Raw genomic sequence first — 17,446 nt, forward strand, 5'->3', positions numbered from 1 at the left:
TTACAATGGGAAGAAAGGAAGCTGAGAAGGAGAAGGGGAGGGCAAGAAAATCGATCAGAGCTCATTATAGTGAGCAAGAACAACCAAATACGGAGGACAACATTGACTCTATACTCACACATGAGATCACAGAAGGAAATATGAACTGATCTCAAGCCCAAAAAGCATTCTTGGAGAAGCTCAAAAAGGATTTAAAAACCCAAAATTAGAGAGGTAGAAGATAAATTTAAATCTACAGTGACCAAAATGGAAAAAAAAATCTCACTGAAGAAAACAAATCCTTAAAAAGTAAAATTTGTGACCAAACTGGAGAAAATAGTTCCCTAATAAAGGACCTTCAAAACTAAGCAAAGAAAATAATTCACTAAAACTTAGAATCAGTCAAATAGAAGCTCAAGACTCTATGATGCACCAAGAGTCAAACAAGCAAAACATGATGATGGAAAAATTAGTAGAAAGTGTAAAATACCTCACTGGAAAACCAACTGACATGGAGAACAGATCCAGGAGAGATAACCTAAGAATTATTGGTCTCCCGGAAAGCCATGATGAAAAAAGCAGCCTGAAAAACATTCTCCAAGAGATTGTCAAAGAAAATTGTCCTGAAGTCCTAGAATCAGAAGGTAAAACAGTTTTCGAAAAAAGTAGTTTTCGGAGTCAAGATGTCAGAGTACAAACAGGACTTCTGCAGGGCTCTGGCTTCCACCTCATCCAATTCATGTAAAAGGTGTCTCTGAAGAAACTTTGGAGTTTCAGAACCCACAAAATGACACAGAGAAGCTAACCTCCTGCTGAAGACAGCCCAGGAGGCTGGCATGAAGTGCCCAGCACAGTGCTCTGTGAGCTGAGCCCAGCCCCACACAAGTCAGAGATTTCGGCTTCAGGTAAGGCCTGACCAGCTGCTGGCTGGAGGGACTTCAGATCACCAGCAGCTGTTGTGGTTTCCAGAATTATCAACACATAGATGCTAAGGACAAAGTGAGAGGTCTACACAGTGTGGACTTTGTGATCCAGGAGTTTGGGAGTGCAATTGGCTTTTGCTCCCAGGCTGAGAAGCAGCTGAGACACACAGGCCATGCAGCTGCCACCACATGGCAGATTCAGCTCCTAGCCTGCAGATTGTAGGGGGAACAAGGGACCAGTTTGAGGGGTAATTACTCTTGCTATAACCTGCTTGGATCTGGATTGTGGTCTAGATTAGAGGTCCTGGGATATGTGAGCAGCTTTCCAGAGCATGTGGAAGCTTCAAGGAGGGCACCCAACTAATACCTTTGACATCTGAGAAAACCCCATCAATTGGGACAAAATTCCCCTGTCTGGTAGCAGAGTCCTACTGTGGTAAAAAGCCCAAAAGTCAAGTAATTAAGTGGCAATATGAACAAATGAGGGAAGCAAAACAAGCAGAGCAAACCTAATTTACACTCCTCATTTGGGGACAAAAAGGATGAATGCATGGAACAGGTGGAGGACAGCAAAGTCAGAAATCCTGCATGAAAAGTTTCCAAAAAAAATATGAGTGGGTTACAGGCCATAGAGGAAGTTAAAAAACATTTTGAAAAAAAATAATGAAGTGGAGGAAAAATTGGGAAAAGAAACGAGAATGATGCAAGAAAATTATGAAATGAGAGTCAATAACCCGACTGAAGAAAATAATACCTTAAAAAATAGACTAACTCAGATGACAAAAGAGGCTAAAAAAGGAAATGAAGAGAAGAATGCCTTAAAAAGATGAATTTGCCAGATGGAAAATGAATCTCAAAAGCTCACTGAAGAGAATCATGACTTCAGAATTAGAGTAGAGCAAATGGAAGCTAGTGACTTTATGAGAAATCAAGATACTCTTAAACAGATCCAAACAAATGAAAAAAATAGAAGACAATGAGAAATATGTCATTGGAAAAATCACTGACTTGGAAAATAGATCCAGGAATCCAATAAAAATTATTGGACTACCTCAAAGCCATGATCAGAAAAAAGAACCTAGAAATCATCCTTCAAGGAATTCTCAAGGAAAATTACCCTGATGTTTTAGAACCAGAGGGCAAAATGAGGTTGAAAGAATCCACTGATCACCTCCTTTAAAAGATCCCAAAAAGAAAACTCCTAGGAATATTATAGCAAAGTTCCAGAATTCCCAGATCAAGGAGAAAGTATTCCAAACAGCCAGGAAGAAACAATTTGAATATTGTGGAAACACAATCAGGATAACACAGGATCTGGCAGCTTCCTCTGAGGGATCGAAGGGCTTGAAATATGATATTCTGGAGGTCAAAGGATCTGGGATTAAAACCAAGAATCACCTACCCAGCAAAACTGAGTATCATGTTTCAGGGGAAAATATGATCATTCAGTGGAATAGAGGACTTTCAAGCATTCTTGCTGAAAAAATCAGAGTTGAATAGAAAATTTGATATTCAGATACAAGAAGCCAGAGTAGCATGAGGAGGTAAATGGGGAAAAGAAATCATAAGGAATTTATCAAAATTGAACTATTTCCATCCCTCCAAGGAAAAAAAAAATTATTGTAACTGATGAAACGTTTCTCAGTGTGAGAATAGTTGAAGGGAATAGAAATGGATAGATAGATAGATAGATAGATAGATAGATAGATAGATAGATAGATAGATAGATATATAGGAGGATATATAGGAATATGAATACATATGTGAATGTGTGTATATATGTGTACAGGTATACATTGATAGAGGGCACATAACCAATTTAATAGGAAGGGATGATACTTAAAAGGTGTGAGAGGAATATAATAAGAGGAGATGGGGAGAGACAGAATGAGGCAAACTATCTCATATAGAAGAGGCCAGAAAAAAATGGTGGCAGTGGAGGGGAAGAACAGGAAGGCAAAAGGGAATGGTTCAACTTTAATCTTATTGAATTTCTCTTTGGGAGGGAATGACATACACACTAAATAAGGTGTCTCACCCTACAGGAGAGTAAAGGGGAAGGGGATGAGAGGGGGGATGATGGAAGGGAGAACAGCCTGCGGGGAGGGAAGTTGGAAGCACTCACTTTTGAAAAGGAGAGAATAGAAAAAGTGGGAGGCAGGATAGGATGGAGGGAAATATAGTCAGTCTTTTACAATACATCCACTATGGAAATGTTTTTCATAGCTATACATGTACAACCTATACTGAATTGCTTATCTTCCCAGTAAGGGTGAGTGAACAGTGAGGAAGGGAATGAATCTGGTATTCAAAGTTTTAAAATCTAGTGTTTAAAAATTATATATTTTTATATACATATTCTATTATTGATATTATTTTACATGTAACTGGGAAATAAGACATACAGACACTGGGCATAGAGATCCACAGTGCGCTATTGGAAAGTTGGAGGGGATTTGGGAGAAGATATGGGAGAGAGCAGATTGGAAGAGGGACTATCCAGTGGGATTGCTATTTTGTGGTGGTGGGTAGGGAAAAAGGGGGAGAAAATTTGTAAGTCAAAATCTTGTGGAAATGAATGATGTAAACTAGAAGTTAATAAAGCATTTGATTTAAAAAAAAAAGAATTCACTGGACTCCTCCTGAACAATAATTCTAAGGATGTTTTCTTATTTGTAAAATGAGGATAATAAGTAGATAATAGCCAGAAGTTTTTAAGCTTGACCCCATGGGTCAATTGTGGGCAGGAAGTAGTTTGCCATTTGCTTCTCCAGTTTTATACAGGCAGGGGTTAAGTGATTAGCCCAGGATCAAACAACTAGTAAGTGACTGAGGTAAAATTTGAACTCTGGTCTTTCTGACTCCAGGTCCCATCCACTGTGCCACCTAGCTGAATATACGTATATATCTAAATGTGTGTGTCTTACATCTCCTTGTGTTCACGGACTGTTTTATTTCTGTCTTTATTTCCCCAGCAACTATAATACTATGCAACACAGAATTAGTAGTACATAAGTGCCATCACCTTCACTCTCTAACTTATTAATCCCTATTCAGTGCTCCCTCCCTTAAATCTGATTCACTTGTGTGTCATGGCATCACCTCCCTGATGTCACAGTCCTCTTTGAGAATGAAAGGCAAAAACTAAGGTATGAAACCTAGAATCAAACCCGATATACTATTTTCTTAAAAAAGAAGTCTCATTTATTACATTTCTGCCTATCATATATAACATTGTTAGATTGCAGTTCTCTAGGACATCCAGATATTTTCCCGACAAAGTGACCTCTAGTGACACATTTCACATGCTATACTTGAGAAGTTGATTTGTTGAAAGCAAGGGTAAAACTTTAATTTGTCTCTGTTCAGTTTTATCTTCATCTGCATGTTCAAAGAATCCTTTATGTGATGGTAATTGAACCCATGGGAGTTAACGGGTATATCTAATACGATGTTTGTTTCTTTGTTTTCAGTCACGTCTGACTTGTCCTTTTGGGGTTTTCTTGGCAAAAGATACTGGAGTGTTTTGCCATTTCCTTTTCTAGTTCATTTTACCAATGAAGAAATTGAGGCAAACAGGATTAAATGACTTGCCCATGGAGTGTTTGAGAGCAGATTTGGTCTTAAATCTTTCTGACTTCAGACCTGATTCCCCATTTACTGCAACACCTAGTTGCCCAAGCAAATGCAATAGGACAGAGCTAATAGAGAAGAAAACCAAAGACAGGCCTTGTAGATGTTCCTGGTTACTGAACATGGCATGGATGAAGAACAGCAAAAGTGACTGAGAATCAGTTCTCAGACAGATAGGAGGAGAAACACAAGGGAGCAGTTTCAACCCAATTCAGAGAAGAGAGAGTATCCAGGAGGAAACAGTGATCAACAGAGTCAAAAGAAAACTGAGAAGAGGACAGTAAATTTGGCAACTAAGAGATAAATTAAAGGGATGTTATTTTTTTTCATCATTGTACCTTAGAGCTTGCATGATTTATTGATTGCTAAAAGATTAAGAAAGTAAGACCAAAAGGTTTCCTCAAAAGGTCCATGTGTAGGAATTGTTTTGCCATGCTAAATTAATTTGAGGAGGCTGTATTCAAATACTGTCCTTACTACTGGAAACACAATGTTCTGAGGTTTAGAGATGGCAATACCTTTCACTAGTAATCAGTAGCACTAATTTATAGTCTAACCCTGACTTGTACTAGGTGTCTGGGATGAAAAATGAATAACTTCTCCTTTTTCTGTAGTTGTACAATAAATTACTGAAAGGCCTTGTTTAGCACATATTTCGTGGGCACATGCAATAATATACTGGCAAATGTATAACAACTGGTTATACAAAAACTGTACACATGACATACTTTTATGTTCAAAGTACATTATCACCATTTTCCATCACTTTATTAAGTCTAAACAATCAACAAAACAATAAAAGAAGAACTCATTTTAGCTTTTATTGATCTCTGTAGTCTAAATGTACACACTAAAAATTTAATTATTGGCTATCCAGGGTCAGTCTGTGCTGGCTTCAGCATACCCCCAATGATATGAAAAGTCTGAGTAAAGAACATATTGCAGAGCTGCCTAAGAAGCAGAAAGATCTTGGTCTGAGTGCTGCTCCTACCACATACCAGGTGACTATGGACAAGTTCTTTAACCTCTTAATGTCTCCTTAAGTGGCACATCAGATTAGAGTGTTAAGCCTGAAGTTAGAAAGATCAGAGTTTAAACTCAACTCCAGATGTTTACTAGCTGTGTGACACTGGGAAAGTCATTTAACCTCTGTTTTCTTCCATTTCCTCGTCTGAAAAACAGTTATAATAATAGTATCTACCTCCCTTAGCTGTGGCAAGGATGAAATGAGAAAATAATTGTAAAGAGATGAGCCAGTGCCTGTCACAAATAAGTACTATATAAAATATTAGCTATTATTTTGTATCTATTACATGTCATAAAGTTTTTGAGGACACTGACTTATACACATCAAGATACAAAACAAATACAAGGAATTATTATTATAAGGAGAATGAATGATTTCCTCCCACCCATCCCAAACTCAGTTGATTTAATAACAAAGGTAATGAAGTATCAATGTATTAACAATGTATTAACTCCTAGTAGTTTCCTTAGGAAGTATGGAGCAGGAACTTTAAGCAAATAAAAGCGAATAGCCTTTCTGGAGAGGCAAATTAAGTTAGCTATACCCCGAAGGTTTTCGCTAAGCTCAGAGGAGAATCATGAGCTCTTTGGGGGGGGGGGCTCATTACATTCCTCTCAGCTGAGGAATGATAGACACTCCATCCAGCAGCTTGCCTGTTCAAGAGAGCATTTGAGGAAAAGTTGAAGGAGCAGAGGCACACATTCCTGACAGGTATGGAAACAAAATGCCAGTAACTCAAAGGACAGATTTCTTCAAGGAATGTGACTCCTAGCAGTCAAGAAGAGAGTTGGCTATAGAGAGTACAACTCTGGAAATCTAACACTAAAACACTCTTCTTAAGGGGATCCTCATGGGGACTATAGTACATAAGGTTTCCAGTAAAAGGATTAATGTGTGTTCTTTTGCCTCATTTATATTATACACATATGTGTCAGTATGATTGTTCTCCAAGTTGGGCCCAACCTCCCCAATTTTCAGGTGTGTGCTTCTACATAAATCTGGAGGAATTTGTTCCTGGGCTACAGTTTGAGGGATATAGAACCACATGGTTTTTCCAAGACCTGATATGGTAGCCTGCTTTTATAGATTCAACCTGCTCATATGAGTAAAGATGAGGAAGCAGACTTAATCAGTTATAACTTTATTGTTATAAATGACATCATGGAATAAAAGAAGGATAAATGGACCAATAGTAATGTGAGAGTTGGATTGAAATTTTGCCTTGCCAAACACTGCCTGTATGATTATAGGGTAATCACTGATCTAGCCAGTCTCAATTTTTTTTGAAAGCAATTGGGGTTAAGTAACTTGCTCAAGGTTACACGGTCAGTTATTCCTGGGTGTGGTGCTAAGTATCTGAGCCAGGATTTGATCCCCAGGTCATACTAACACTGGGGATGGTGCTCTTACTCGTTGTGCTACCTGGCCACCCCACCAGTCTCAATTTCCTTAATCTGTAATGTGGTGAAAATAATAATTACCCTATCAACTTACAAAGTTTTGAGATTAAAATGGGTTAATGCATATAAAGCCCATTGGAAACCATGAGATACTATCTAAATTTAGCCTAGCATTTTAATTAATTGTGTGGTTGGACAGGAACCTTTGGAGAACTTGTTTTATAAATGTTGATATCCTCCTTCTTCTGTAGGGGAAATTCAAGTATCACTTACAATAATGACTGTGAATATGATACAAATTTGATGGAGAATGGAGAACATCTTGTGTATTCTTAATGATGTTTCCTCTTGATTCCTATTTGGTAATCATAAGTAAAATAGTCATAGTCCAATTGTCAATGAAATGGAATTCTCTTTTTTAAATATATGGGGTTGTTTTTTTAAAAACAATTCATAAGCCATTGGTAATACTTTGGGAAACAAGCCTAGAAATTAATTTTGCCCTGAAGTTGTGAATTTGTGAACTAAGTGAAGTTTATATTGTCTTCTGTACTATGTTCTATCTCCACAAATCAGGGGATTCAGTTATACTGTTAGAGTGCCTAAGTTTCATCCAGCAATTAACATGCACTATAATAGCATATGCTGAAAAATTAATTATACAATAATAGTCATGAGGATTAATTACATAATTTGAGATAATTACAATGTGGGATAATAAATTTCAGTAAATTAAGTCAAAAATGAAAGACTCACAAATCCTGATTATGAAGTCTCAATTTATTTTCAGAAACAGGTGAATATGGACAAGTCTGATAGCATCAAGGTGAAAAGTTTACTTGACAATATAAAAAAGGCCAGAATATTTATAATTCTGTTGAAATAAGAGACTAAGATCACTAAGGAGATATAATTAACACCTGTTTTGACCGCAAATGTGTGAACTATCAATAAACCACAAGACTTCCCCCTCCCCATTGCCTAATATCATATCTTAACAATAATTGTTTTTATGCCATTAATTCCATTTCATTTTTTTGTAGACATGTATCTCATCAGTTCTCCAATGCACTATTGATGCTGAAACTTGGCCAGTTATTTTGACTTTTGCTGCTATGAAGAGATGCATGCTAACCTTTGTAATGATTGATCTTATGAAGACAGAAAAAGGAATTCATTTTTATTTAGTACTATTAGGTAATTATGCTTTGAATTGTTCTGACATTTGAGCACTTCTTAAATAGTGAACACATGGGCAGACTTCATGAAAAGTCATTGAACAGGTTGCAATGTGTTAGGTTCGTATAAACATTATACTCTCTTTCTCTGCAGCAAGATGTGTTTTCATTCACTTCAGCAATACATCCCTTACCCAGTAAGTACCTATTATGTCCAAGGTGCTAAGATAAGAACAGAATAATCCATTTCCCAAAACCACATTCCTTTTTTTTCTCTATATGTTCAGTCATTTAAAAATGATTAGTTTGGACTCCTCTGGTATTCCCTTAGGCTACATCTCGTGGTATGTTATGATCTTTTCAGTATGTCCATGCTTGAATACTCACACTGAAAAAAATATAAATAGTAGAAGTAATAGCTAGAATTTATATGGTGATTGAAGGTTTGCAGTGTTTTACAAATATTATCTCCTTTTATATACATAATAACCCTGTAGAATAGATGTCTTTATTATTTCCACTTTACCAATGAGGACACAGAGATTGAGAGAAGATAAGTGACTTTCCCAAGGTCACACAGTTAGTGTCAGTGGTCACATTTGAATTCAGTTCTTCCTGACTCTAGGTCAATCATTCTATCTACTGAAACATCTACCATTGGAATGTTACATAATTTATCTGTCATATTCATGTTGTAGAAATAATTTTTCCCAAGCAAATGCAACACAAAAGAAAGAAACAGAAAGGAATTAGGAAAACAAACATGTTCCATTTTCATTCAGAGTAGTGGTCATTGATGATAGCAAAATCATAGCAAAACATACATTTGTCTTCATCTGAATTCTCTATCTTCATCTTTTATCCCTTTTTTTTGTAAAGAAGAGGATGCTAAGAGAAATGTGTGCTTAGTGCTAAGGGTATATTCTAGATGCTTTCTCCTTCAAACCTCTGTTTATCTCTCTCCTTCCCTCCCCCTCTTCTAGATTATAAATTCTTGATATATTTTTTCTTTCCTTTTAAACATGTCTTCATGATCCATCCACTAGGATTAGAGTTTGGCTTATGACTAATAATTCCCCAAATCAAGCTTTCCTCTATACCCGTGCTCTCCTTTCTCTCCATTTCCTTCTATTTCCCCTTTTAGTTAAATGCATTTTCACCAATCTTGTGTGTATGTGTGTTTTACTCTCCTTTAAGTAACATGAAAGAAGTTCACATGTTACTTTTTGTAGAGTTTCTTACTTGAGCATCTCATGCATTATAAGTTTGTTCCACCTTTTCCTTTCTATCTCTTCTTTGATATATTCTTGTTTTTCCTTTGCTTTCTTCTTAAAAAGATAATAAAAGCCTAACAAATTCACTGTCAGGTCCTGTGTCCTATATTTAACTCCCTCTATGATCCCTTGATAACATTAGGATTCTGAGGAGACACTTGAGTTAAATCCCCTTATTAGAACACAAACTTCATCCTTTTATAGTCCCTTCTTATTGCTCACTTATAAAGACATTTTTATGTTTCTCTTGACTCCTGTGTTTGTATTTCAAAGTATCTACTTGACTTGTCATTTTATCAAAAATATTTGTAAGTTCTCGAATTCTAATATTTCACTTAACGTTTATTTCCTCTACTTCTACCATTCCACATTCTCCTAATAGCAGATGGTTTTACTCAGTTTTCCTGGGTATAACTATTGTTTATCAATTAATATCTTTTTATTGTTGATTTGGATACCTTTAATTTTCTTCTATATTTTCAGTCTCTGGATTTTATTTTTAAAAATTATTGCCTCTTGAAATCACTAACATCTATTCTAATTTCATGATATTTGGGGTTTTGTAGATGTTGAATAAGCTATTCCCCTTTCAAGTTTTTCTTTTCTCCAAAGCTCTTATGTCTTTTCCAATTTATTTTCAGCAGTATTCTCATTTCATTTATGATGTTATTTTTATTTTTTTAACTCTTACTTCATTTATTCTAGGAACTCTAAATGACCTCGTGGTCAAGTGAATTTTCTTTTTGTCTTTTAAGGTATTGTGTGCTTTTGTGTTTATATTGTGGAACTTTTCTGGAACCACAATATCTCTATGCCATGTCACTAGGTTCTCCCAAGAGAGAAAGTGCCAGGCTAGAATCATAGCTATCTACCTACTCACTTAAATAGTGTTACTACAAGGGATATGATCATGTTAAAACTACCATCTGATCATTGTCATTCCTGGGGTTAGAAACATTTTAAACTTTATATCCCAAGCTTAACTCATTTCCTACCAGTACAAATTTGACAAGGTATACAGGTAGTAAATAGCAAAGAAATCCATTCATCCAAATCATATTAAAACAGAAATCAGAAAAGGTATAAATAAGAGAAGATTTACCAGAGAATACAAAGTGAAGGAATTCTCTTACTGTGAGTGGGGGAACGGAGAGGGGGGGGGGTGTGAGAGAGAGAAAGAGAGAGAGAGAGAGAGAGAGAGAGAGAGAGAGAGAGAGAGAGAGAGAGAGAGAGAGAGAGAGAGAGAGAGAGAACAGAGACAGACATAGAGACACACAGAGAGACAGAGAGATAGAGAGACAGAGAGACAGACCCAGATTTGTCCCAAGGCGAAACTCCTAAAAGTCTTGTGTGGAGGAAAGTGAAAACTCCTCAGAACTTCCCTCTCTCTTCCCCCAATCCTCTTGCTGTTAATCAGCAGCAAGCCCTTTCAGTAGACTTTCAGATTTCTTGACTCTAAGGGCCCTTCCTCCCAGCCACTGGGGGTCAGGGACCACCTGAGCTCACTGCCCCCCCATTGATTTGTGACCAATCCCCCACCCCCACCCTTTCCCTTACTGTCATTTAGCATCCTTGTTCTTTGTAAGCTATAGTGGCAGCCTCCTCCATTGTTTACTTCTTGGAAAGGTTTTCACACCAAGACTTGCGCCTACCTCTCAACCAATGGGAGAAGGGATCCTGTTAGGGTATAAATTCATGTTCTCCCTTTTGTAATGTGCCTCTTCCTCATGATTTGTCATGGGGAAGACTGTCCTCTTCACCCAGGGAAGAGAATAAATTCCTGTTCTTATCCTAAGAGATCTCCATGTTCTTGATTAAATTTTGGATGAGGTTTTTCATCACAAACTGTCTCTACCTTAGCAAGCTGGGGGATAGAAATATAATGGAGACTGACAGTTGCTATAATTTTTTTCCCAGTGTCTTTTCCTTCAGCAACCTTATGGAATCTTCCTCTTCCATTTCAAAATTGAAAGTCAGAAGCACTTAAATGGATTCCATTCTTGAAGAGTCCTAAAGAGAATGGATGAGAATTGACCTCTCTCATTTACGTTAACTGTCATGTGGGGGAGGGCACTCATATCCACCAATGAGTAAAAAGTCCCATAGAAATAGACTTTCTGACAGGGGTTACATAAGCAACACTGATGTAAGGGGAACCTGATTGGAACTCAATAAGGCTGCTTCTGGGCTCAGCCTCTATTAGCTGTCTGGAAGGTTCTGCAGGCTCAGAGTAACAAAATTGCAGGATTCCCTAGTCTACTCTTTTTGAATGGGTCACTTATTTCCAGGCCTCAATTGGGGCTCCGAGCTGAATCTATAACCTGAATAGCTGCCATTTGCTTCTTGTCTGCTCCTTGCCAAATACATAGGTTAAGAGTAAATCTGAGATGAATCTCCTAAACCATCAATACATCCTTGGCTTAGGTGCCCATGCTGGTATACCCCATGGCTAACCACAGGTTTGCTAGTAAATCTAAACTGAATTATAAACAGAGTTCTAGGATTGGTTTTGCACTTCTTCACACTGACTTCAGTTTCTGCTCCATATGTAGTCATGGTCAGTCGTTATTGGATCCATAATTAATCATTGTCCAAAGACATATCTCTAGACCATTCTCATACCTGATTGTAGGTCATTTCCTATTTTTGATCCACATTAGCAACAGAAATTGAAGTCCTCATGATACAACAGCAATCTTCCTCATTCTCTTGCTTTCACAGTCAGTTTCTTTCCCTCCTGAATCCACATCTGAGAAACAATCACAGATCTACCACACACCAAGCAAAGGATCTCCTTCTCAGTCCAAATCCTGTCCCTTGGCTAGAAAAAGAAAATAAGGAAAAGCAAGGCAAAATTAATGAAACAGGGTTTACCACCTAAGGCAACTGCAGAAACATTAATATTTCCCGACTTTTATGGCTTTTTTGTATCCTAGCCTTTGGCACAGGGCATAGCTTCAAGAAAGTATGGTTTACCTATTCTTCAGGCCTTAGTTTCTGAATTCTAGCTTTACAGTATGGCTAGGGTCTTTGTTCTTCTACAAGTAATGTCAGGAATTTGATTGTGAGTTTTAATTTCTTAAGTTCTGTTGCTTCTTTCTCCAGGTTGAGTGATTATTCTCCAAGGATCTCAGGGTAGCTCCGGTTAGTTAACTATAAACTCTTGTGTATCCTAACAAGTCTAATTTTGGACAGACCAGTCACTCCCCTCCTGGTCTCAGATTTGTAGACTTCTGATGTAAATTTGTGCCTGAGCAACACAAATGGAGGCTTGTCCTTGGTTGGAGCCCACGTAGACAGATGCTGAGCTAGAATCTCCTTTACAAGGAATACACACACACACACACACACACACACATATATGTATGTATATGTATATATGTATGTATATATATATATGTATATATATTTTAGAAGTCATTCAATCAACAAACATTTATTATTTAATTTTGCTGCTCTGTGATTGTGCTAAATGCTAGGTATGCAATAAAAACAAAAATCAGACTCTTCTCAAGAAGTATACACTCTAATGGGGAAAATGTAAATGTCTAGGTGTAAACAATATAAACTGTGTATAAGAAAGTATATTCATTTATTTGGGTATATATGCATAGTATTCTGTACTATATTTACTTATATGTATACATTCCATATATATATAATATGTGTACATATATAGATATATGCACAAACACATTTATGTGTATATATAAGTGCTATTTCTGCTGATAGTTGGAAGCTTGGGGTCCATGTCTATTGCATTTTTTTTATCTTAATATTCCTAATACCTACCCCTGTTAGTGCCTTCTCTCTGAGATTACTTTCCATTTACATTGATATAGCTTGCATATACATAAGGGTATATACATAGGGCTTTTTGTCTCCTCCATGAGCACCTGAGCTTCTTAAGGCATGCCATTTCTTTGTAACCACAGGACTTAGCCCTGTGCCTGGTATGTAGTAAATGCTTTAATAACATTTGTTGACTGATTTAATGATTAATCAATAATTGCTGAATGATTTGTCAGATGATTAATGGACTACAAATTACACAGTATTTCTCACACAACATACAGCATTTAATAATTTTTTCTATATGTTTATAATTTCAAAAACATTGAAAATATTTGTACATGCTTAAAGCATGCATTTTAAAAATGCGTCATTCTATGGACTATAAAGGTACATTTTGGTATTGTGAAAAATTATTCTCAGAGTTTCTTCCCCAGCCAGTCCCCTTCTGAAAAGTTCTTCAGAAGGATATTACTAATGAGATTGCAATGGAAGGTGCTGAGCCTTGGGTGGATACAAACTATTCTGCCTAGATAGTCCAAGGTTGAGAGTGCTCTGGTATAGTGGGGAGGTGATCAGATAGAAGAGGTATTTCCTGTGTCAGGAGGCAGAATAATATCATCTCCTGTTGGAAAGCTACTGTGCCAAGATTAAGTGACCTAAGTCACATACTCGAGAACCATCTTTTAATATGGTCCACCTCCCAGTGTGTTGACCAATCAGAGTTCATTGACACCCCTTGGGAATACCTACTCTTTGAAGGACATATAACTCTGTACCCTCAAATCCCAAATTGAATATGTTCTGCTCTGACTCCCTTAGGGGTCCCAGTTCTAGACTGTGATTCCCATGCAATGTATGTCAAGCTAGCTTGTGAAAAATAAAAACATGGGTATGGCCTAATTTAGATTGTCTTTCTTAGATCAAAATTTTGAGGTCTACAGTTTACAAAAATGATTGCTACAATAATATGTATTTTGGGGGAAGGGGTAGCAAAAATAATAATGGTATTTTTATGACTGCTTAAATGGCCCACAAACCATTACTGGTATAAGACTAGTCTTAGCAAAAACAACAACTTGTACAAAGTAAGTGAGTCTTATGTACAAAAGGATTTTAGGGTTCTGCAAGTAAAGAAAACAGTGAGCTAGAATATAAAGTAGAAAGGAGAGTTGAATTGAAAGCTAGACTGTTGGAGATACATGGGAGAAAGCAACTTTCAAAGGCTTTAGACAGCCATCATAGTGCCATAGGAAGAGAAAATTAGTAAAATAAATATTATAATTCAGAACTTTTCCAGAAATGAAAACTTTACTTTTCTAAAGGGTTATATAAAATCTCAGCCACCTGAGAAGTACCAGACATGAAGCAACATTTTATTAATATTTTAGCATAAATTTCCTTTTATGGTGGTGATAAAGAATGCCATGGAAATATTGCCTGTAGGATATTAAGTCAGTGATTTTTCTTTTACCTCTAACAAGGCAAAATGATTGGAAATGGTATTAATAAAATTTTTACTTAAGCTGGAAAATGTCCCCCAATAGCTTTAACATCCATACTCCTATGTGGTACTTAGGAGCAGATTGCTTCCATATCACAAATGACTTTTTTCAGGGAGTTACAATATTCTGTTCCATGGCAAACAAAATTACTTCTCTCATTGTAGGATTCTTTTCTAAGCACATTTTCTGCAACTTGGATTCTTATCTCACATTTGTTGTCTTTTATCTTAATAACCATTGTTCTAAATGAGGTAGAATGAAGTGTACTACTTCTGAAGTTACATCTTAATTATCCTGAAGGGCTTAACTCTCCAGAAGCTGAGTACATGACTTGATAGTGCTCTTAGGCCCCAGAAGTGGAGCTGTAGAAATGAAGAATCATTTTGATGGAAAGGACCTGAAAAAGGAGTAAATGATAGAAAAACTAATTTTAGTGAGAAATTGTGGATTCATAGAAGCACAGAGGAAAGGAAACCAGAGATCATGTAAACCAATGCCAGACCACAGTATCAATCCTCTCTACTGAATTTTACAGAAAGCATTCATGTAATTTCTAAGTAAAGAGTTCAGTGACAGGGAAATCATTATACCTATTCATAATTTTCTTTTCTTCCATTTTTGGAAAGTAACAATAGTAGTAAGAAGGCTTTTGCCTGTGGTTAAGTAAAAGTTTGCTTCTTGTAATTTCTACCCCTATGTGCTAGGGCTGCCTTCCAGGGTCAACTGGAACTATTTCTTCTTCTATATAACAGGGCTTCAAATGTTTGAAAAGTGATCTCATGCCCATCCTGATATTTCTCCTTTCTGCCTGCCTCAGTTTCTTTGAATTAACCTTATGACATTATTTTGAGTGTGTTTCCCACCTTAGTAACTGTCATCCCCCCCCAAAATAATAAAGAAATCATACCATCCTGAACCTTCTAAAGTCTTTAAAACTGTGCATAATATTCTGGATGTACTTTAATGAGGACAGAGTAACAATCACCATTCCCTGTCTAGCCCCTGTACTTCAGTTAATACTATTGAAAATCATATTTCTTGTCTTAACTCTCAGATCACAGTGACAAATCACATTACTTTTTCAGGCTATTGAAATACTTAGATCTTTTTCACATAAATTAATTGCTAGCTAATATGCCCCACATTCTTTTTTTAATGCACTGAAATGTGAATCATATTTTGTTCTTTGTGTTTATGCCTATTAAATATCATTTATGCACACCATTCAAATTTATTGGGATCTCTTGATTCAATGCAACAGCACAGGATGTGAGATCGTTGATGGCATGGGCTATTTTTGTTTCTCTTTGTATCTTCAGCACTTAGCCCAGTGCTAGCAAAATGATAAGTATTTAATAAATGCTTGTTGAATAAATGAAAGAAGAGCAAAGTTGCTACATCAACGTCTCAAAAATACAGCACATTAAAAGCAGATTAACAATTATATCTCAAATGTGGAGTTGGTTCAATATTTGGTTCAGTAGGAATAAATAGACCTTACCTTAACATGACAAATCATGGAGCTGAATTAGATTACTTTCCAATAAATCATAAAGTCATTTTTTTCATTATTACCAGTATTATTTAACAGAATACTAGAAATGTTAATCTATAGTAATAAGGGGAGAAAAATAAATCAAGGAAATAATCTCAGGTAAAGGAAAAGAAACAAACATTAATGCCATTTGATAGATGATATAATGATATAGAGAGAGAACCTTTAAGAATCAACTAAATATTGCTTGAAAAAATTAGTAACTTTAAAAGAAGAGTAATCAAAATAAAGCACACAAAATTTTCTGTTTTTCTATATATTACTAATAAAATAAAAAGAACACATATAAAGAAAAATCCCATTAAAAATAACAACAGAATGTATACAATATTTAGTATTCAATCAATAAAGACATGCTCACGAGGCATATGAATAAAATAAATTTTTCCCCCAGAGGGGTACAAAAAAAGATACACCTGAATAATTAGAGAGATATTATTTGCAGCTTGTTGAATTTTGAGAAAATAACAAAAGATGGAAACATTATACACTAATTCATTTATTTAATGCCATAACAATTGAAAAGGTTATTTTTATATAAAAATAAATGCATCCATAGAAACAAATGGTCAAGATTATTAATGGAAATAATGAAAAGGGGCAGCAAGGTGGTACAGTAAATAGAGCACTGGCCCTCTAATCAGGAGGACCTGAGTTGAAATCCAGCCTCAGACTCTTAACCTTTACTAGCTGGGTGACCTTGGACAAGTCACTTAACTCTAATTGCCCTGCCTTCCCCCCTCCAAAAAGGAAAAAAAAAAGAAGTAATGAAAAAAGTGATAAGAAAGGGAACCTAGCAGTACCAACTGTCATCTATATTACAAAACAGTAACCATAAAACAAAGTTATAATAGCAAGGGGAAGAGGGGAAAGAAGGACACAATAGAGAATCTTAGCATATGCTTAGGAAATTCCACTGAATTCGACCCAAATGCTATAGCTAGCACTAATAGGTGAAGTTTCAGAGACAGAATTAGTCCGAATATCAAGGAAAATATTCCAATAAATAGTATGATCTAAAGGTGTAGGAGTCTCAATGATGCAGTGAATTGCCCATACCTAGATGTCTATAGATATAGGCTGGTCAGCTCCTTTTTGGTCATGTTAAAGAGGAGAGTATGGTGGTTAAGGTATCAGTTGTGCTATCTGGCATTTGAGGTCCCTTTCTTTGAGATCAATT

General features: G+C 36.3%; 1 pseudogene; it reads left to right on the top strand.

Annotated features, from left to right (window-relative positions):
• The first annotated feature begins 433 nt into the window (after positions 1–433).
• LOC138169893 (intraflagellar transport protein 20 homolog) overlaps positions 434–17,446 on the top strand; it is a 77,359-nt pseudogene continuing 60,346 nt past the window's right edge.

Source organism: Petaurus breviceps, unplaced genomic scaffold (assembly GCF_028583685.1).
Source record: "Petaurus breviceps papuanus isolate PSGF00001 unplaced genomic scaffold, PetGlider_PUasm1.0 38, whole genome shotgun sequence".
Classification (NCBI taxonomy): Eukaryota; Metazoa; Chordata; class Mammalia; order Diprotodontia; family Petauridae; genus Petaurus; species Petaurus breviceps.